Consider the following 23,307-nt stretch of genomic DNA (forward strand, 5'->3'; position numbering starts at 1 on the left):
ATATGTAATGTGAGTCAGAGAGACATTTCACATGCTAAAGATGGAATCCTTGTGACAGCATGATCACCCGCCTCCTCCAAGTGCTGCTGCGTGGCTGTGCCATGCATTAAATAAATGACTAGATCTTTGTAATGCCAATGTAACTTTATGGGTGAGGATTATTTGTATTTATAGCATCCATAAAGCAATTTATAGTCCTTCTGCTGCCTGTTATTTTGTGCTTTTGAGCAGAAAGAGTGGACTGCAATGACTTGAAATGCAACTCAAGTGTGCTTCAAAGGTTGAAAGGCTTTCCAGGTCAAAGGCAGTGAATGTGAATAGCAGTAATAACTGCTCATTTTTGTTACCTTGTATTTAGAGCTTTGCCTTTGGGCTGTTCATCTCCTTGGGGAGAGCAGATGTCAAGCTTGCCTTGGAGCATGCATGTTTTGTAAATCTGCAAATGAGGAAATGGAGGTGCTGAGGTGACATACTCTATCACCTACCAGACTGTGGTGCTGACAGCAGAATATAAGTCCCCAAGTCTGTCTGAAGGCACTGCTTAAATGGTTCTGATATAATCCTTGTAAATCTGGATGAACTAGAAGGCTGCTACTCAAAACTAAATTTGAAGTTTAGTGAATAGTCACACTGGGGAGTCTAAGAACAAAGGTACCATATGTTGAAAAAAGGGACAGAATTGTTCTCAGTATTTGATCCTACCTCTACCAAAGGAAATGGTGCCTTAACCTCTTCATAGAGGGTAAAAATTCCATCTGGTTGTGATGGTGTCATAGATCTTCACATAGATAGAAGGAAAGAATAATGGAAAAAAAGGTGAAGGACCACTTTCTACTGGTACAGCCTTACCTTGTGTCCTGTGCACAGTTTTGGGCACCACAATATAAAGAAGACATTAAGGTATGAGAGAGTGTCTGAAGGAGGGCAGTGAGGATGGTGAAAGACCTTGAGAGGAAGCTGCCTGAAGAGCAGCTGAGGTCAATTGTTTTGTGCAGCCTGGAGAGGAGGAGACTGAGGGGAGATCTCATTGCAGTTACAAAGTTCCTCATGAGGGGAAGAGAGGAAGACACTGATCTCCTCTCTCTGGTGACCAGCGGCAGGATGTGAGGGAAAGGCCTGAAGCAGAGTCTGGGGAGGTTGAGGTTGGATATCAGGAAAAGGTTCTTCACCCAGAGGGTGGTTGGGAACTGAACAGGCTCCCCAGGGAAGTGGTCACAGCACCAAGCCTGACAGAGTTCAAGAAGCACCACGACAATGCTCTCAGGCACATGCTGTGACTATTGGGCCATCTTGTACAGGACCAGGAGTTGGACTTGATGATCCTTGTGGGTCCCTTCCCACTCAGTATATTCTGTGATTCTATGAAACTGGGGAATGATAACTTACCACAAAATGATTTTGTGTTGGTTTAACAACAGCCTCCTCAGTTCTGCTTATTAACGTTAGCTAAAAATATACTGTGCCTCTGTAAACATGCAGAGAATAGCACCTGACACCAAGAACCTAAATACTTTTCTCATTTTGGCATCAATGTTGTCTCCAGAGGACATATTAATCAGAGGGGGTGGGAGGTATAAGAATGAGACTATAGCATCATTAAAACTCGAAGTATCTTATACCCATCTATTTTTTCTCCAGACAGCAGTACTAATCCATTCACAGAGCTATATTACTGAGTCACACTTCAGCTTATTTTCTGAACTGTAAGAAACTTTGAGAAGACAATGTACACTGTGGTGGTAATTCAGCTACTGAAAAACTGCTACAAAAAATGAAATTGAGGAAAGTTTCCCTGGTTAAAAAACCCCAAAACCCAGCCTAAAGCCCTCTGAGACACAAGAATGTCTCTTGGTGTACTCTATTTTGTTGGCCAGGGATGTTTCATTATGGAAAACACTCTTACATATTCTCTGAGGTAGTATACATACTTTGAAATCCAGTAGGCCATTTAGCCATAGCTTTTTTCTTCTTCTGATGTGAGTAGAGAGCAAAATTTGTATCTGCTGCCTGCCTGCATCTGCTACAGCTAATTTTTCAATTTATATAAATAAGTAACCTGCCAAAACTAATTACTTCTCTTCAAATTCTAAATACATTATTTCTTCTGTTCCTTCCCCCTCATCTGTCTTGCTTTAATTATTTTTGCATCAGGTGTCATTTTAGGAGCTGGTTTGGTCTAAAAAGGGATGGTTGTATATGTCTTGCTATTTTAATTTAACTAATTATGATTGCTGCTTTTTTTTGCTTGGTATCTTGCGGCAGAAATTGAGTGGATGCTCATATAATGGTGCACTTGATTTGATGGATAATAAGTTTTTTGGATCCAACATTATCTAGTAAAAATTCCATCAGAAACACTCAGCCTAGAGTTTGCAAAACTGGTGGGTTGATTTACAAGAATTAGCCTCTCAAATCCCATTTCAGTCCATGGGACTATAATCTCTGGTGCATGATTAGTCTGCAAGAGGCTGGCATTGTTGGTTAACTGTGCAAAATTTAAGTGTCAGATATATCAGTGAACTGCATAATCTTGAGTGTGGCTAACTCTTTGTGTATTTCATGAAAATATTTATGCTTTTACAGAATTCATATAATGAAGCATCCCAGTGATGATATGATCTTACACTTTTCTTTATATCTATTCCTTCTTTGGGTTTCTTCATGTTTAGAGTTGTACTTCTGTTTTACAACATTGGTGATATAAGCATGTATGATCTGAAGTACTGGATTCTGCACAGGACATTTGAGAAGAAAGTTTACCCAGCAGTTCTGCTGCAAAGGTACTAGCAGTAGCCCAGCCCAGGGAAATCTAGTTTTGTCTTACTTTTGCTTAAATAGACTTGAACTTATCTTTCTTATACTTAAGGCAAGCAGTTGATGAACTAGCTGTGAGGGATTTTGCGGTGGTAGAAAGGGCACACTGTTATTCTCATCCATTTCAAGCTATTTCTCTCTAAATTAAGTAATTAAATGAGCAGAGAAGGCCAATTTGAATTCAGCATATATATGCTGTACTTCCAAGCTGAGTGCAAAGGTAGCAGGTCCACAGCTGCTGTAACTACAAGGATGCATTATGCTTGCAATTCTACACTTGTGTGCAGAGCAAGTTGATATTAGTACCATTTAACCTGCTTCCCTTCTGGAGAGGAGAGGGCCAGGCTTGCATATATTAGTCCAGATACTAGTGACAGCAGTTTTCTACAGTGACCTTCTAAAATGAAGTGATGGGGATCATTCTGTTCTGGGTCACTGTTACAGGAGACTATTCAAGGTACTAGATGACATTTAAGGTCCTGTCCACAGCAACCTATTTGGTGATTCTCTCCAACACCCTTCTATCTGCTTTCCTTGCACATCCTCGCCTACCTCATTTCTTATTTGTCCTACCTTCTCTTCAAGGATGTTCCTAGGCTGAGAGTAGAGTAACCCTTCCTGTGTTAGACTTGCTAGTCTTTGTTTTTTAACATGGCAGTGAGATCTATTTGATTAGGTAATGTTAGATGGACCATTGTCTTGTGTTGTAATTTGCCATGCAATCCTTTTATTCTTCTTGTCTCGTTTCAAAATGAGCTCTTCCAGTCTCAATCTGCTTCACTGAGGTCAGTTTCTGATCTGATCCTGCAACCCCGGGACATTCAGGGAGGTGAAATCTTATTTAACCACAAGTCAATTGAAATTCTGGAGACAAGACTTCACCTTAGCATTCATTTGACACTAAATAACATTCTTCCTGTTTACATGGCTGAAAAGAAAACAAATTATCTGCTCTATATAGTGTTAGCTGTGTTTTTAATACCAAAGAATATATTTTTTTCATGTGTCCTGTGTGAACACTGTAACTGTAATGTCTGGAACCCCCATTTATCAATGTGTTCTGAGAAGATCCTCAGAATACATCTTTATTATAATCCAGTTTATCTTTGAAGAGCGTTTATTAATCCATTTATATTTAAAGGCAATTTCATAAATACATTTGCTAAGGCACCTTGTAGCTTTCATAATTTGTTTCAAACAAAGATTTGTGTTACTTCTTTTCATACAAACAAGCATACATAATTTATCTTCCACATATATATTGTAAACAAACACATTAATAATTTTATCACATGTTTTGGTATTTCCCACATGAACAGAAGTGATTTGCTATAACCCAAGTTAGCCACAAAGGTAAAATCTTATACATTTAAATTTTTTTTGCCTTAGGTTATATACAGTCACTTAGACTATTATTTTTAACTTTTAATAATCTAGTTTGGATTTTTGCCAGTAGAAAGAGCTTTTTAAATTTTTAAATATTACTCTGTTTGATCAGCTGAAGAAGTAGTTCCACTTTTCCTTAGGATTTCCTATGTTTTTAATACCTTTTGTTGTTGACATTAAGTTGGGGCCTATGATAAGCCAGGGGCACTGACCATAATTATATGGCACAAGGTACTCTACACAGGCCACCTCCAAGTCTTCAATTACCAATCTATTGTTGCCACATTTTGGTTGATAAGACAGCATTGAGAAAACACATTGAGAAAACACATACCCATGAATTATTTTAAAATAGGTGTTTTCCATGTATTCTTTAAAAGAAAAAAATCAGTATCCTGCAAACTTTTGGAAAAACTTCCAGTTTAGTCTTTTCATCAGGAATTTTGTCATGGACAGATTCACAATGGCAAGGAGAGTTTTGAGAACCTTGTGACTGAAATTATCTTCATTTTCTTGGCAGCTCTTATGGGTATGCATTGTACAAAATCAACATTAAAAGTGGCCTTCATTATGAGCTTAAGTGGATTTGAGACTGTGCCAGAAACCCTACCCCACTAATAGCTTGTTCCAGCAATGGAATAAACAGTTCTGCAGCAAGTTCTTCAGATAGATTGCTTCTCCAGATTGGATACTGAGGTTTGTCCCTGCTGATTTTGTTGTCTGTATCAGTTCACTACTGCCTTAGCATGGTAGAAGGACTTGCTTTTCTGTATTTTGGGACCTAGAAGACAGTGAACAGAGAAGTAGTCACAAGAATCCATTTATAACAGCCTGACAACTTCCTTAATATGATTGTGGCAGTGGTGGAAGTAAACTGACAAAAAGGAAAAAATCTGCAGGATATTGGGAGCTGGGAATACAGTCTACAATGACTGGTATGATCAAAATACGGAGAGACAAGTAAGAGATATTATATAAGATATATATATATAAAATATGTAAGATAAAATACAGAGAGACCAGGTTTGCTTACCCTGTCCTAGTATGGAGTATCTACTTTTTAGAGCATGTTTCTAACACAGTTACAGTATATCAAATTCTTCTTTATCACTCAACTGTTATTGAGGCAGGAATTAAGAATGAAGTTTAGAATTTGGCCCTTGATTGATATGATGGTTTGGCCGGGATTTGAATACCGTATCTCTTTGACAGTCCCAAATGGACTTAAATTATGTTGTAAGGAAAAATGATCCTACTGTTACCTCATTCCAAAGTCCAGTTCTGCCTTCCTTCCTAGCCATTCAAAAAATCTGCATGTGCTTGCTTCAAGGTCTACTCCATAATTTCCTGAAGTAAAAATTTTAGAATCCACTTACTTCCACTGCCCTTATCTTTGTATGTCCTGCATGTGATGGGAGCCTGGTGTCTGAGCATTTCTGATGTAAACAGAAATTTATACTACTTGTGTCTTTACACACATATAGAAGATTTTGCAGAATCAGGTCCTGTGATACTTGTTTATGCACTCCTTGTGCTCTCATACTGCATTCCAACCAGATGGATAGATAAAATCCTTATTTGGATCCTGGAGGTAGTGTCTCACAGGAAGAGTCTGCAGACACAAGATCACCATAAAGCTGAGGGCTGCACATCTAGCAAGGATGCAAATCCCACAAGAAGATGATTTTTCCCTGTCTATAAAAAAATCTTTAATTAATGCATGATGCATAATTCCAAAGGGCTTGTCAAACTTCCCAAGGCCAGGTGTATGCAACACTAAGAATCATAACAGGCCTCAGGTATTCTCACAAAGCTTCACAATAGGAATCTGACACATTTGAAAGCTGACAGCTGTCAGGGTCTCATTGCTAGAAACAGAGCAGATCATTAATGACTGTGGGTTTATTACTGGACCCATCAGGCTCATATTATATATTTTAGCTTCCTTATAATTCCAGTCAACAACAACAAAAAAACTAAACAAACTTGACTGACTGAATCCAAGGGAAAAAACATATTATGGGACAGTTATCCACTATTTATCTATATATACTGCACTGTCTCACTTTTGATGTCCTTGGAAGAAAGGGCACATGCTGTCTTCACTGTCTTTTCTTCAGATTTAGGGTGCAATGACAACACTTACTCTAATTTTTATCAGCTCACCAGGCAATAACATAATATCTGTTACTTCTGACTCAGCAATGAGGTCCATAGGCCAAGGAATTCTTCTTTCTCCTGAATAAACTTTTTTTTTATGTGACAACCTGGGAAGGATAAATGTGATGGCCATCTTGAGGTATGTATGTGTTATACTGACCTCAGTGGATACTTCCTCTGGCAAAGGCCAATTCATCAACATGTTCTAGTCTTTGAGATTTCATATTGAAGAAATATAAATTAAAAAAAAAAAATCAGTAATATGATGCTTATTAATACTTGTGATGTTTGTTAGTGTCAAAACTTGAATATTTATTAAAGTTTCAGTTGAAAAATTAAAAATACTGCTGACTTTTACAATAAATTGAGGGAGTCTTTTGAGGCAGTTAATCAGATTATGTACCCATGGCCAAATTGATGGTGTTTAAGAGATAAAAGCAGAGAGAAGTCTGTGGTGGTGTCCCCAGGACACATGCAAGTTGGCTATGCTGACAGCACGCTACACAACTGGTATACTTTTCATTTATGAGGCCAGAGGTGGATCTTCTTCCTACCCGTGTGTATCAGGTGCGAGCTTTGAATGTCCCCACCATGCTTCATGCCAGGTAATCAGTATGCTCCAAAATGATGTTGCTGTCTCCCAGTAACTGTGCTGCTCCATGTAGTTCCTGCAGCCCTGAAGGGTCTGAGAAGGCACCCCCAGCCTGGCTTAAGGGGGAAATAACTGTGAGGGACAGACTGGAAGTTGTGATAATCAGTTCTGATTTTTTGTGTAATTTAGGTGCATGATGCCATTGTCAAAGGATCCATAGTGTCCCCTGGTCTGAAAATATGTCTGTGTGCTCACTCTCCTTCCTGTTTCTTAAAGTCAAATTCAGGAGTCACTGGAGTTCATTGCAGTTGTCTTCTGCTCAGGAATCTACCATAGATCTGGTGACAAAAATAGTAAGAGAACAGCATTGGAAAATGACCTCCGTTAGTGATGTCTGCCTCCTTGGGCTAGATACAGTCAAAGAGAAAGAAGAGACACTTAAAGACCCAGAATATCTCAGCTGAATCATGGGTAATGAATGTCAGTTTGCCATAAGAAAGACAACTGTGCTGAACAGTACTGGACCAGTATTTGCAATCCTGTGTCCAGACATGTCCTTGTTATCACCTCATGTATGTTAGGAGGTTCACTGGTCCTGAACTACTTTCTTTTAGATGTCCATGAAAATTATCTTCCATTTCCTTTTGGCTTTCTTTGTTCCATAAGGTTTCTCTCTTGCCCCCAGTGCTTTGAGAGAAAGAAGTGTCAGGGTCCTGAGTGCACCACTAGGTCTTCACTGCCCTGATCAGCCTCACCAGAGACAACTCCCTCCCTGCCCAGACATGCCTTCTGATCCTTTTGCCAGGGACTCAGGCCTTGGCACCTAATCCTTATTGGAGCTGTGCTGTAGGTGTGCATATCTTTGATCATGTTTCTTGCTGTTCCCAAATTGTTGTTCTAATTTTCTGGATTGATCTTGGCTTTGACTTGCTATCTTGTCTGATGGTTGTTGGACTCCTGATGCTGGAGCTGGATGCTGCTGCAATTACTACCCCTGCTCTGTTCACCCTGTTTGGGACTGGGGGACTGTACCCTGCTGGTTGTGTTGCTGAACTGTCTGAGGTGTGGTCACCTTCAGAGTACAGCGGTGCTTATTTTTCAGATATGCTCTACTCTTTCTTTTCAGCTTCTGAGTTTATGGACTGCAGAGTGAATTAAGATGTGCTTATGCATGTGTACAGAGGCTGAGACCCTCTCCACAACTGCTGCTGTACCATGCCACTGCCAGCCTGTGAAAAGGGTGAGGTTTCATCTGAATCTTGGCCTGTAATAGCTCCCAAGCTGTGCTCCAAGTCACTATAACGTTACACATAATTTCTGTATTCCTGATTGGTTCCTTGCCACAATTCTTATTTGTCAGTCTGGAATTAGTCAGATAGTGCAAAACTCCATTCATCTTGCTGAGTGTTAGCTGACTGTATTAAAGATGACTTTTCACCACATAGTCCCTCATATAGAGTTCCCTGCATTATTTGCTCAACAATCCTCTTACACAATAGGGATGTTCCTTCATACTTTAGAATACTATGTGAATAAAGTCCACTAATTATTGTGAGGGTTGCTTGGACATAACTGTATGCAATGTGATTTTTGGTTTTTCCTTCGCACCTTGTCCTCCTCTCTGTGAAGAAACACCTGCTATTTTTCTACTTGAATTTCATTGTTTCATATTGAAATCATGGTAACTCAAGTAATGAGAAGGAGACATGAAAAGATAAGAAAAATAAAACCTGAAAAACACATATCTTTTTTAAAATTATTTTTCAGATAGTATGTTATATTCACACCAAGCCCTGCATCACCTCTCTGCATCCTGTTGCTTCTCCTTGGTTGTACTCAACCATTTCCTTGGCTGTCTTCTTTCAATGTGTGCTGGTATTTGTAGTGAAAATCAGTTCATGCAGTGAAATGAAGAATGATTCTGCTAGCCCCAAAGGAGCAGTCAGCTCTTCAAATTTGAGTTTAAGGAATTTCAGACAAATGTGTCATTTTGCCACAGAGACACTCAAGAGAGCTTTCGAGGCCATTCTTGAAAAGTGTGAAAACAAAAGCAAATGTGAATGTCATAAGCGAGAGAGGTTTGCCTAAGAAAAATATATTCTTCCTGATATTATGCTGGCTTTTGGGCTTCTAATAGTTAATTAGCTTGAAGTGTGCTCAGATTCAAAGCTCCTAGCCTTTGTAAAAGGGATAAAAATCCATCAAGCTACCCTTTTAATGCAAAAATAGAGACTTCAGCTGTCCCAGGGCCAAATATTTAATTTAACATACTGAGACCTATAGAGACAGAATATTGCATGTTTCTCATTTGATGGGAGCTTTGCCAGAGATTCAGGAACATGAAGTTTGTCCCTTGGTTTATCTTTAATATGTGTTAGTTTAGGATGTGTGAAAAAGACTGATGGTTTCACAAACCCTGAAATAGCAGGTTTAATGTCATATACTAACACGTGTTGTTTAATTTCATAAATCTATTGAAATTTCTTAATGTTTCCTGAAACCTGATTGTAAGGAACAGTTTTCCTACTTTCCTTTCTGTTGCACTGGGTTAGGAGAGCTCTTCTGTGTGTGGTTTATCCACACTTTCAGTTGCTAAACAGAGCTCAGCGATGATATCTTCAGGCAACATGTTCTATTAGAGAAGGGACCACAAAATTCCTTTTCTCTTGTGTTGCCTGCCATAATTCGCCCAGAGACACAAAGATGAAAAGACAAAGTAGTCCGTAAAATTACTTTATTGAAGTAGTTTGTAAGGACTGAAATGTAGTCTCATTAAATTTTCCAGAGAGTTCCTTTCCCATTTCCAGGTTTGATAAAACAGTCAGGTTTATTGAAAGTGGCACTTCTGTGTTTTTGATAAGATTCCTCAGTTGCCCCATTTATTTATTTATTTTTGGCTTTCTGCTATATCACATATCTGCCATATGTGAAATATACCTTTTCCCAGTGAGCCCACTAGCTTGGAAATGGGTTATGAAGTTCTTCAGACCCTGACTCTCTAAGTCTATGAATCCACTTTTGTAACCAAATGTTGCTACATGACAGCCTTTCTGTTTAAAGGAAGCGGCTTAAGTCAGAACCACAACTAGTTGGCTGGTTAAAGTATTGCATCAACCATTAGAATGCCATTTAGCAGAATGCCCAGCTGAGAACTTAATGCCAAACAGAAAGGTCAACTTCTGCTTCACTCTTTCTGCTCTTTATAAGCAAAATGCCAATTGCAATGAAAGGTCGCAGAGCCATTTCCAACCTTGTGTTTCTTTGAGGTGAGAGGCTGCTAATGAAGGGTATTTCATTGGTTCTACATCACTCAGAAAATGGTTATAAAGCATTTTGGATTTACATGGATCTGTAAACAGGTTTTAACAGCTTCTGAAGCCTTCAACTACTTAAATCTCTGACAAGATGCATTAAATTTGTACTGATGGTTTAGGGGTGCTTTAAGGTGTCGTAGTTTAAGGGCTTGCGATCTGAAGATTTCGGGATGTTACGGAAAGCTAGTAGACCCCTCTCTGTTAAGACAGTAAAACCTTCTGCAATTAGCCAATAGCACCTAACGATGATGTAAGCAGATGGGAGTAACACAGTGACCCTAAGCTATAAAATGTAAAATTCCCCTGTAATAAACGCCATTTACGCCATCCATCACATTGATGTCTTGTGGGTGAATGGTCCGTGTGGCTGGAGATAGCCACCGTGCTGGAGCTGGCCAGGGAGCCTGCCTTGTTTGAAAACCCAGCATTAAGGAGAGCAATGCAGTTTGCTGTTACATCAAGGCTGGCATGACCAATATCTTCTAGTGAGTAGAAGTTTTCTGTTGCTGATGCTTGAAAACAAAACAAAGAAGGAGGTTGCCTGTTTCAAGGGCTATTTTTTTTCAGAGCAGTGAAGGATGAGTGTGTCATTATATCAGTAACAAGTGTATGTGAATATTTCACAAATTTGTTTGAGACTGTAGAGGTGAATTTCTTATCTCCATGGTAAAAGATTCCCAGTGAGTGACAATGTTCACTGTAAAGTGCTGTTGTCCTTCACACTTGTTTATATGGCAGACTTTTTTTAGCATAGTCAGCTTTCTTTAATGAGCTTAAACACTGCTCAGAATTGGAGACTGATGGTAGTAAATAATACTGAATTGATAGCACAAGTATGTAAAAATGAAATTGGAAACTCTTTAGAAGATTTTGAAGGATTTATATTCAGTTTTTAAATGAAAAATCATACCTTAAAAATTAGTTGTATTTCTGGGTAATAGCTAATGGAGAAATGCAAGGAAGCTTGTGGAGAAATTATTGCTTGTTGAGACATTTCTAGTCTCATATAGCATATTTAAGGACTGGACAGTTCATGTTAGTGACTAAACCTTTGTTTGTTCTTCTATAGCCTAAATCAGGAATGTTACTGAATTCTTCTCTTCATAAACCTTGGGCTTGCTCCCAAGTCCAATAACAAATAAATGCACAACTAGCTTGCCCTGGACTGACTATAAACAATTCTGTGTGGAATTCAGGAATATACAGAGTTCCTGAAAAGAAAAGGGATATATTTTTTTTGTGTGTGTGTGTTTTTTCACTAGGAGAAGAAAAGCACTGTGATTGCATATATACTATAGCAACCTCAGCCTGCCTGAAGAATGGACATTCAGCTTCACTGCTTAATTTAGAAAAAGGTTGGGAAGGAATTCTGCACCAATCATCTACCCTGTTTAGTAATACAGGCTGCTATTTAGTAATACAGGTACTTCATGTGAGTACCTTTCTAGGCATGAAATTGCTGCTGCATTTTCATTGTTTCCCTCACAAGAATGGCCTTGAGCATGGGAAGGAGGAAATGGATGACTTCTTGTTTTTTTTCTGGAATAGGTAGAAAATGTTTTCTAATGTTTAAAACACGTATAGGAGCACATTGCTAACCAGCTTCAGCCTCACAAGCTACAGCTAGCTCATTTTTCTGCGATTTACAAATGCTGCAGCTGCAGTTTGCAATTACAGGCTATACATGTGCAAGTAGAATGTGCAGTGGATAAAAACATATATTTCTAATATGAATTGCATGCATTGACTAGATGATGCCTTTGAATCAGTGACAGTAGAGGGGAAAACAAACAGAAGAAGCTTGGCAAAGCAACAGTACATCTTGCAGCACCACAGCTCTGGTACAGCCTTTCTGTCTTGCTTATCAATGAATGGCATGTGTCTTACTCTTTGTACATAGATGCTAAGAATACACTTTGTCTCTCTTGTTTTTAAATGCTGTAATCATTCACTGGAGCTCACAGGTGAGGACTACTTCTTAGGAAGCCAATTTTGCATTCTGAGTACTTTTCCACTAATCTTCATTCCTTTAAGGTAGACTCTGCTTCACTGGAGTCAAGGTTAGAGGAAACTTTCAGGGTGGATTTTAAGGTGGGCAATGAAGAAGAGCCAATGTAGTAAGACAGCTTCCCTACTGTGGACCTCAAATAACCAGGCCTGGAACAAGGTGTACCCTGTTTTCTATGCCTTGTTTATGATGTCCTGTTTTCTTTTTTCACATGCCACTTACAGGTGCAGCATTTCTTCCTTAAAATCTGGTGTAGCTAAGGTTTGTGCTGATCCTCTGCCTGGGATATTAAACTGCCTGGACATTTTATTTTTGTGTAGAGTGGTTTGGTTACTGAAATTCCATTATTGTCAACATGTCTCAGCATGACATGAACCTCTGTTAGCCCCTTGTCTCCTAATGTATGTAACAACCTTTATTAGTGTTGTAATGTCTTTGGTTCCTGTCTCAAATGTAATGGAATTGCCTGCCAGATGCTCGATAGGGTTGCAGAATGTCTTGGTATGTTCTCTAGGTGCTGCTGTCTTTATTAAATTGAAAACCCTTTCTGATTGTTCAGAAATGATCAATTCTCATTTGTATTATTGTTTTCCCCCTGCTGCTTGCAGGCTCCTGACTTTTGTTTCTGAAAAATCTCTTTTCCCTTTCTCCATTTATAAATTAATCTTTTCATTCTCCTTCATTTCGTTTTATCCTTCTTTTTTGCATTCCTGTCCTGCAATGTGTATTAAATGTATATACTTCAAAATCCTCAGTACTTCATGTAAAGGTCTGAGCAGCTTCATATTTTGTTTCTAGTGCTTAGTTTTTGTTTTGCTTTCATTTGTTTTTAAAGTTTAGTTAATGAAGTTTTTAATACCTTTAAAAATTATTCCTTTTATGTTTGGAACATCATTTAGTGTATTTACTAGGACTGGATTTCTCTTCTATCTTTTTTCTTTCCTTTCACAGTTTCAGAAGCAGTGACCACTACTGCACATAGGTCTGTGGACTACCTTTGTTTCTCACAAAATTTTTGTTCTGAGGGCCTTTATCTACAGTATAACCACAGTTTCTCTGCCAGCAATCCAGATCATTAATAATACTGATAATGACAAAATGCACAGAACTCAGTGGAGTTACTGCTTGTTATGAGCTCCTCTTTTGCAATTTCTGTCTTTGTCTACATGTTGCTGAACAATGCCATCAGTGTAAGGTAATAGTTCCCAAGTAGTATATGCCTTTTTCTAAAATGTCAGATCCAGCAAGGACTACCTATAAAAATAGTAAAGTTAAGATTCTTTCAGACAAAAACTCTTGACAAACAAGATATATATATATATATATATATATAAGTAAATCTTCTAAGTGATATATAAGTGAATTTTAGCTCTCTTCTTGGAGGTAGCAGCTGTTATTGGGTGTACCTAGGTAATGTCTCATTTGTCTGTAGCAGGGTAAGTGAAGATGGTTTGAATGATGCAAATTTTAGCTGGAGAAGGCAGGCAGAGCCATGGCTTTGACACATGGTGGTGTGTGAGTCCTGTATATCTTGATTGTGGTCACACAATCACATTACCATTGGTGTCTTCCAGATTACCAGTAGCATTCTTACTGTGCTCCGTCTCTGAGTGGGAAATCACACCTTGTCCTGCAGTCAGGGCCTAGGAACATAACTGAGATTTGGAGAGTCATTGTAGGCTTCTATAATTTATGCTGTATTTTTCCTCATGATATGAGCAGTCATCCTCATATATTTTCAAAGATTTTGTGGAAATTGCTACATTTTCAGACAAATTAATCCCTTTTCCATTGATTGAAAAAACTAGCAGGGTTCCATTTCAAGAAAATATGATATTTGCCCAGCTGAAGATATAAAAATCAAGGAAAACAGCTGGACATGCTTGGGAAAACGCAATACTTGCAGGCCATGCTCAGAGGTCAACACACTGCATGCACACAACAGGCATTCAGGAGCAGCAGAACCTTTCCTGCTCCCTTAAACCTGCTTAATTCTACTGACTAAGGGATTAAGTACAAAACAATGCAGAGGTATAAACTATATCTTTAATAGTGGTCTCACCACTGCTCCCTGCAAGGGACAGGGCATTCACAAAGACAGGCTATTGTGGAAGCCTAGCAGGGCTCTTTTATCATGGCACATCACATTCATGGCTCTTTTTGGTGCTGAGACTAAGCTTGGCATTCAAAGAGGGTAGGGAGTGGGCGGATATTTCCTTACACAGGTAGTTGCTCTGTGACTTTAGGACAATTGCTTTCAAAGATATGAAAGCCCTTGCCATCACTCTGCTTTCTGACATAAAGCACTTCTCTGCATTTTGGAGCACAATACTATTATTTTACAACATACCTCAATCATCCTTCTTTCTCCATCCTGGCCTGGACTAAACGTGAACAAAAAGTTGGTGCTGCTTTTCCATCCAACTTGTTTGGTATTGGGAGCTGTTAAAGGCACTGCTGGGGCAGATTGGATAGGGTAAAATAACACCCTGGGCTGCATCCTTGCCAGTATTTTTTTGAGGGTACAAAGATGGGAATTGCTGGTGGCCCACTCTTGGTTGTGGTGCCATGGGGTCAGATGTGACAGCAGAGAACAGTAAATCCAGTGGAGATGCGGTTTCAGCACAGAGCTCCCAACAAATGGGCATGAATTTTGCCACCTATGTTTCGTATCTGCCTGCCTTCTCTTTTTATGTTGTCCAAATGGGAGTGAATACTGAACACCATTTATCTCAGCAACCAATTGACATCATGTAATGCTAACTTCTAAGGAAATCTTCCCAGTCTTCAAGCAAATTTTGTGAGTATTTCCTTTATTGAATTGCAACATTTTTGATTTTCTGCTGGGAGAAAGGACTAGGTGACAACATACTGAGAAAATTTACAAAAACTAAAAAGCAGGGGAGAAGGGAAGTAAAATAAAGAAATAAAGATTCAGAGACTAGTTAAGAGCTAGGCAAAATTGTAAAATGTGTCTTCATCTTTGGGAATAGCTGATAGATCAGTTGGAATAGTCAGTGGAGTGCTGGCAGTTGGTGCCAGATGGAAGCACTGAACTAGGTCCTTTATAAAATGCAACAGATTGTCACAGGATCTTTTAAGGGTTCAAGAGCGTTTCAATGGTAGATGGGTGCTGTGTAACCCTGAGGGAAAACTTGTGGTAGTTTTTCCTATAGGGTCATTCACAGCTCTGTGTGCCCAATTAAATGATGAAGCACATGTGGAGCACAGATGTTCATTCAGTTTCCTTTGACAGGAATTTAGCGTGCGAGCACCAAAACCACTCAGAAACTGAGATCAGTGACAGGCAAATGGTTGCAGATGGCAGGAAGGTGGCAGAGCTGATCAAAACTATGCCTGAGCTGAAGCTGAAACACTAATGTTGGTGCATCTTAAGAAAGCATGCAGATTTTGGAGTTCTTTGAAGAACAGATTTTTAATAGAAAAAGCTTCACGACTAACCCATGACAGGAGCTCCAGTATCCCCTTTCTAGCCACTAAAGATGATTACCACTTTTTACTGACTAATGCTGAAAAATTTCAGATTGCTGCCTTTCTGTTCTCATGCTTTTTTGTGGTATTCATTATACCTCCTTTTTATAGCACTCCAGACTGCAAACTGCAGTCTGAGATGTCTTTGTTCTGACCAAATGCAGGAGAGGGGAAGCACAAAATTTGACGTCTGATCCACAGCATGAGAGCACAATGGTAATCTCAGTCCTGCTGGTTTGTGACATATTCAGCTGAATTGATACAGACTCCCTCTGATTTATCACCAAAGTAGCAATGAAAATTCAGCTGACAACACATTGAATTTCTCTCTGGGTGTTACAAGGCTACTTCTGCAGTAGTTACTTTCACACCAAATTAAAGTAACTTTGTGAAGACATAGGTTTAACAGGTGAAGCTTTTTGAGTGGTTTATCATTTATATCTGCTTGAAATCACTCTAGTTCGTTTCTGCTCTGGAAAGAGATGGCCAGGTGTCCAAATCTGTCACAGCTCCCGTGAGTCTTTCTTGTGCTTCCTGCCCATTCCTCAGCTTCAGCGAGATGCTGAACAGTGTACACGGCTTCTTTTTCCCTGGAAACACGTCAACCTTTTGCAGTGGATGGGCGAATCTGTCCTGCTACAGTTGTGGGATTCTCATATGACAGCTGGGATCATCTTTTACAGCTAAGGAATGAAAGACATAATGTAGTCCTTCCATCAAGTTATATCACTCACACATGCTTTTTGAAGAAGTTCACCTCCGTTGCATGACTCCAGCTATGTGTTTCATATATTGGCTATCTTAGCATAAAGAATCTATGAGTTTTGATCCCTATTTAAACATTTCTGTTTCTTTTATTTGAAAATAGGCTTTAAGATTTGGAATAATGTAGAAATCTTTATTAGAAATCTTCCTTGTTAAGAAATGGACAGAGAAGGAAAATAGGAGGAAGTTGTCTTGAGGGCAAATAAACCCATGTGTTCAGGGTTGTAAATTGTCTAATTTTCAAAAAAGAGATTTAAATTTTTAATATGTATTAACAGTAGAAGAGGACGTATTAGAAAAAGGAAAGTATTCCCTCATATCTACAGAGGATATTACAGAATTATATCTCTGCCTAGGCTGTTTCTGCAACAAGTTTGAAATGATTGGCAAAGTCATCTCCCCATCTCTATCCCAGCAGTGACTCATGTCAGAAATGTCTAGAACACATAGGCTTTTAAAGCTGTGTTCACATGTGGTATGATAAGTCTGTTGAGTTGTATGTTTATTTTGAGAATATACAGTAGTGCTGTGTTTACATTAGGATCATGGGGGAAGTTTCCCGGGAATATCAGTGAAAATCCTTATTTTTCCTTTGTTGATAGTACATATGATCACATGTGTATCGAAATTAAACCACTGAGAATTAGAACTTTTCTCTGGACAGCTTTAACAGTAACAATTGCTGTCAGCAGAATACTTTTTTTTTACTTTGAAGCATTTTTGCTCTGCCTTTATTAAATTCTAGAATCAGCTGTGGTTTTTATTCATGTTCAACCACAAATTGAATCAAAGGATTTCAGTAATGCTTGTCCTCATTATGCTGGGTAGGTCTTTTCTTGCATTTACAAAACCCTGGAGACATCTATGTTGTGATTCCTCCTAGACAAAGATACACACAAAAAACCTAGGAGATGTTCTGTTGATAATTGTCTGTTCATCATAAAGACATATATAGCCAATGCTTTCAGAAGTAAGTCTTTAAATTAGATGAGGTGAATCCTTAAACCGGGGATTAGTCCTTCAGCTGATGCTGTTACTGATCTAGAAGATAGTATTTTGTTGTACAGGCAGCAGGCAGGTTGATTTGTTTTGTCTTTTTTTTTCTTGAGCTCTACCACTGGCCTCTTGTACAACCATGGGAGACTCACTTTACTGTGTTAACTTCTGTTTCCCTAAAATTCCTTCCCATTTTCTTTAGGCTGTAGTATCTTCAGGCCTGGAATTGTTTCTGGGATTGAACAGCGGTTTGCATACTTAGGTCTTGTGTTCTGTTTGGTCCTCCAGTGACTGACTTTACCAACAGAGCAACCTGGACAGTGTTGCAAACCTGTTTTACTTAGCAAGCATCTCCAGTTTTGCAACACGTCTAGCAAAGACTGTTTGCTGAATATACTGAAGCTTCTTAGCAGCCACTATTTCCCCATGTGTTGCAGTCTGTTGAGGAATCAATGTAGTGCAGGTGGCTCAGTGTGCAGCTGCAGTGTGAGCTGCAGGTTGAGCTCTGGGTGGTGGGAGCCTGAGGCAAGAGGCCATGAACTGGTGCTGACCCTTGCATAACAAGGGGCACAGGGACCCTGGCACAGGGGCCAGGTGACCGGACACTCCATGGAGCTGGTGTCCCCAGACTTTGGGGTGCATGGATTGTGAGGGAATAAAAAGCCAGGGCTTCCTTTGTTTGGGATCCATCCCTCCTTGGAGATACCCATCTTGAGCTGTCACTTTGTAGCTGTGCCATGATTAAGTTATTTTAAGGACTGAGATATCTGAGACTCTGCTCTGGGAAACCTAAGGTTGAGCTAGTAAGGACAGCTGATCTGACTCACTGTATGAGCATGGGGTGTTGTGGCTGTTGCTGGGTTTTAGTCCCAGCTCAGGTGTTGTAAGTGTGACTGCCAGAGTGGCTCCTAGATGTCAGACGGGGAGGTTTCCTGAATACTGTCTGTTCTCCAGCTCTTTCTTTTGCCCCAGGCAGCCTGGGGGTGCCTCTTGGACTCACCAGACAAAACATTCTTTCCTGAAAGTTTCAGGACAACCACCCTTAAAAAACTGGCTTTGAAACCATTTTTAAATTCCTGCTCAAATGTTATTGCTTCCCATAAGGGGCAAACTCCCAAACCAGATAAATAAGTATGCAGTTTGTAAAAGGGCTCTGTTTCAGCAAATTATTTATGAAAGCATCAACAGCTTCATCTTCACTTGGGCTTATAACTTGCTTTCTGACTGCATAATAATGTACGTTTTTCTTTTGACAATTCAAACACCCCTGGTTCTTTCCCCTTAGGTTGCATTTTCTTTAACAATGGTTTCAGATGTCAGCCTAGCCAAGTTTTCAGGTAGGTACTATGAGACAGTGGTGTACTACAGTAAATTCCCCAAGCTTGCACTCTATGTCTTTGGTACATTGGATGCAATGAACCTTAAGGGCCTTTATTTTTATGACAGCAATAAATTCACCTAGTGAGATGAAGACTTATTTTATAACTCTTCCTTTTGATGATAGTAGCACTGTAGAGTGCAAAGCCAGTGAAACTAGAAATGCTTAAATAGTACAAAGTTTGGAAAAAGGAGAAAACATAATGTGATTGCTGTGGAAAGAAAGAGAGCCATTCACCTGTCCAAAAGTATCAGAGGAAAAGGGATTTTACATATGAGCACTCTTTGGACTCTCAATCTGGCAAAGGAGAGTAGCAAAGGACAGGACCCAAAGCCCTCACAAGCTAAAAGCATATCTTATATGAGCTCCAGTATAGCATTAGGGTCCTTTTGAGCACTCTCTGTCAAGGATCATGGCCCATGATTAAAGAAAATGACAGAAAAGCAAAAGTGTCTTCCCACCTTCTTAGCAAAATGTGACATGCTGAGATGAGACCTAAGCTCAGGTTTGCTGTCACAATGCTTGTTAGTTATCCATTATGAAATTTCTTTGGGCCATGACAGAACAAATCTAAACTATGATTGGCTTAGGTCTTTATAGGAATTTCATTTTGTGCTCTCTTTTTGGCCACAGAGTTAGGCTTCAACCAACAAAATTAAAAGGAAAAAAAATTAATTCTCTTGTAAGTGAAGATTTTCTTTTCTGGTAGAAAAAAATACACATCTAATGAGAAACATTTCTGTGCTGTTTATTAGTTAAACACATTTTTTGACAGCTAGGTTATATGCTATGCCAATAGTAAACAAGTGAGAGTGTCACCTTTATCTAAATATGGGACGTTCGGTTTGCCTCTGAAAAAAAAAATAAAGTATGGAAAACAGCAGAGATTCACTAATACCTACTATTAAAGCTCATGGACAGGGTAAGCCATTTGCAGAAGTCTAAGATCCAAAAGTAATTTGGTTTCAGTCAGAATTTCTGTTAAAGACAGGATTTCCTCACACATTTCTTCATCATGAATAATGATTTGAAATATACTTGCAAATGGTCTAAACTATACCTAGCAGATTTCATGGAAATATGGCCCCTTTTGCATGAGATCTATGGATGTTAAATATCAGAAGAACCTTTCAGATTCCAGAATATTTTGTGTCACTAAGTGCATTTAAAGGATTTATTGAAAGGGGAGATTGGGTTTGGGAAAGGCAGGCAGCTCACATTACTGGATGCTATATTGTCCTTAGCCTATTTCTCCATAGCTTTGACTCTTGGAAAAGTGTCTTAATTTTTTTGTCCTTCACTCTCTGTCTATAGTCAGGTTTGATTTATGTAATGAATGTATGGTACAACATGAATGTGTTAGCAGTGTTTATAACTGAAGAGTTACTCCTAGAACTGCATGCTCTGCTCTTTCAGGTCTGTAGAGGATGAACATAATTGTGGATGTAAATAAGGCATTTGTACAGGCCTTAACGTGGAATACATCTGTAACTGAGGTACCAGGACACTTACTGTCTTGTATCATTAGCATGTTACGAGAATACTGTTTTTAAAGGATTAATTCCCTAGTTTAAACAATGCAGAAGATAAGTCTTTACAAAGACAAATGGTAAATTTATTGCAGGAAGAGCCTGAAGAGCAAGGTCTGTTTAGCTGAACCAAAAATAGACTGAGAAGAGACTTGATTGCAAGACATCAGTACTTTCAAAAGTCAAAATTACTAAATAATGATGTCCTCATTAATCTAGCAGGGAAAGACATGAAGAAAATGAATAGCTGGATTTTTCTTCCGAAGAAATTAGAATTAAGAATGAGCGTCTCATTTCTAAGAGTGAGATTGATTAACCATTGGAACAAATATTAAGAGAAATCGAGTCCTTATTTCTTGAAGCCTCCAAATAAAGATAGAGCAATACAAAACATATCTTTAGAAAACATATTTCAGTCAAAAGGAAAAAAAAAAAAGCCAGCTCAATATAGAGGTGATGACAAAATTTTAGGCCATGTATTACACAGAAGGTCAGACAAGGGGATCTGATAGCCATTTCTGGTGTTAAATGTCTGAATGAAAGCAGACCAAGGGAGAGAGTTGATTCTCAGTGTTTTCAAACCCTGAATTAATTGTTAACATTTATCACCTTGCCTGTGATTTCAGCTTTATGCTTGTGCAACACAAAACTACAAAATCCAGAACACTCAAACTGCAGTTGCATTATATGGATGGCAGGCAAAGTTTTATCATCTAGCTCTAAGCTTCTGTTGTACCTTGGAAAAAATATGTCTGCTGTGGCAAACACTGGATCTCATCTGCTTTATGCAAAAAAGAACAAGGAGGAAGAAAATATATACACCTAACTGCACTCTCTATCTGATAAAAAATATGCTTGTGTCTTACAAAAAAACCAGAGCTGCCTGCATATTCATGAGGTAGTTATATTCAGGCCCCTATAGACATGGAATTTGATTAACATGCACTTTGTGTATAATTTGATGGAAATTGACATTCCCTAGAAATTGAATGTGAAAAACTATTATCTGGAGACCCCACACATTCATATGCATTATTGAGTAAACCTACAGGTGGACAGGTCATGTAGGGAAAGGCTTTGTTTGAAGTTGTCCAAGGGCATGTAAAGGAGAGGAATGGCATAGTGTTTTTGGCACTGGGCATTGAAAGATTAGACTAATGGAAGTTTTATCAAGTTGTATCCTTGGAAGAGGTGCAATGGGATGGTAGAACAGCAGCAACTTCACTGATTGATCAGTTATACCTGAGCTAGACTTTGGTAAAGTTCAGAAAAACATTACAGGGTGAATTCCTTGAAAAAGATCTAATCATATACAGTAGGCAATTTTAGGAGTAGATATTGATGGGTTTGTAGCAGTGAATCATAAACAGACCTGATGCAAGAAAGTGAAGAATGGGGTGATCAGTAGAAGTGAGGTGCTGGTTTGTACTAGGACCGAATTTCTAGAAAATCACATATTTGTGTGACCTGAACTTTCTGTGTAATACCTGGAAATCTCTGGGTAAATACATCCTTAGAAAACAGGGATAGGCTTATGAATGTGTTTTAAATACTGAGAAAAGCTGTAGTCTGACAAGTAAAAGATTTAAATACTGGGCTGTTTGTGAGAGATAGTGATGGTTATGTCTCCTTTATAAAGCAAGCCTTATATAAAACTTGAGCTTCTTCAGAGACTAAAAATAATGCCAGTTATATTTCTTGTACTTTGGTTATTGTGTTTCAGTATTTTCTGGGGGAGTACAGTGAATTTTATCCATTTCATGACCAATGAGGCATGCCAACAATTTTAGACACCTTTCACTTCTATAGCTGTATAACTTTTGCGATTCCCATCCTTCTTTGTGCTCAGATATTTGTGTGAATGGTTGAGTTTCAAGAACTCAAGGTGAAAATTCCCTTGTTTTATTTTTCTTTCTGGTCACAGTGACATTTTGCTAACGTCTTTGGTGGTGTAAAGAGCTCTGTAAGAACTTAGAAGATGGGAAAAGGTTTGCCCTTGTATTTTTGTCACTGCTTTTCTCAGGATAATTTCATCCTGTTAGCCTAATTTTAATTTAATTTAGCTCCATTTATTTGCACTGAAATGTTTTTGGCTCAAAAAAAGGAACTATCTCAAATGCACTGGTACAAATATATATTTCTTTTTATGGCCTGATCTAATGTGCATTTGAAAGAATATATCATAGCAGGTAATGCTATATCTTTTAAAATTCATAGGTTAGGTCAGAGGGAGTGTTTTGTCTTTATTCAATTTTATAAGGTTTTTCCAATAAGGTCCTTTTCATCTGGGAGTAGTGCAAGAGGGCTGGAAGGAACCTGGCAGAAAGCTGGAAAATGTTCATCCAGTTATTTCAGATGTATTTCTAGAAGCAAGTAAAAATACCACAAAGGGAAATGTACCCCACTGTTAGAAATGCTGTGAGCAAAGTGCAACAGAGAGATCGCCATCCAAGGCAAGCAACTTCAGAGTGCAGGAGGTAGGTGACTGTTCAGCATGATTGAAAAAATTGGTTTAAGAGAGTCAAGATATACAAAGCAAAAAAATTAACAGCTTAACTACCTGGAGATTTACTCAGCATGCAGCACCACAACAGAATGGGGTTTAATTCCCTGTATTTACAGAGGGACCGCAATTCTGGTCTTAAATTGTTAAGAACACATTAATGTTTTAATGCAGGTGAAAATGTACAGCTGCCTGAGATGAAATCCCCAGTGCATAAGGTAAAATAATTTTAATTCCCTGCAAACAAAACAGAACAAAAGCTAGTAAGATTATTTCTTTTTTTTCTCCCTCTCTTCCTCCCACCCCTTTTTTTCTCTTACTAGGCAGGGAGCACAGAGTGAATAACAAAAAGTGTTTAAATCATGCATAT

The sequence above is a fragment of the Pseudopodoces humilis genome, chromosome 7 (genome assembly GCF_049639895.1).
Source record: "Pseudopodoces humilis isolate 2021_Gansu_Grassland_sample_001 chromosome 7, ASM4963989v1, whole genome shotgun sequence".
Lineage (NCBI taxonomy): Eukaryota > Metazoa > Chordata > Aves > Passeriformes > Paridae > Pseudopodoces > Pseudopodoces humilis.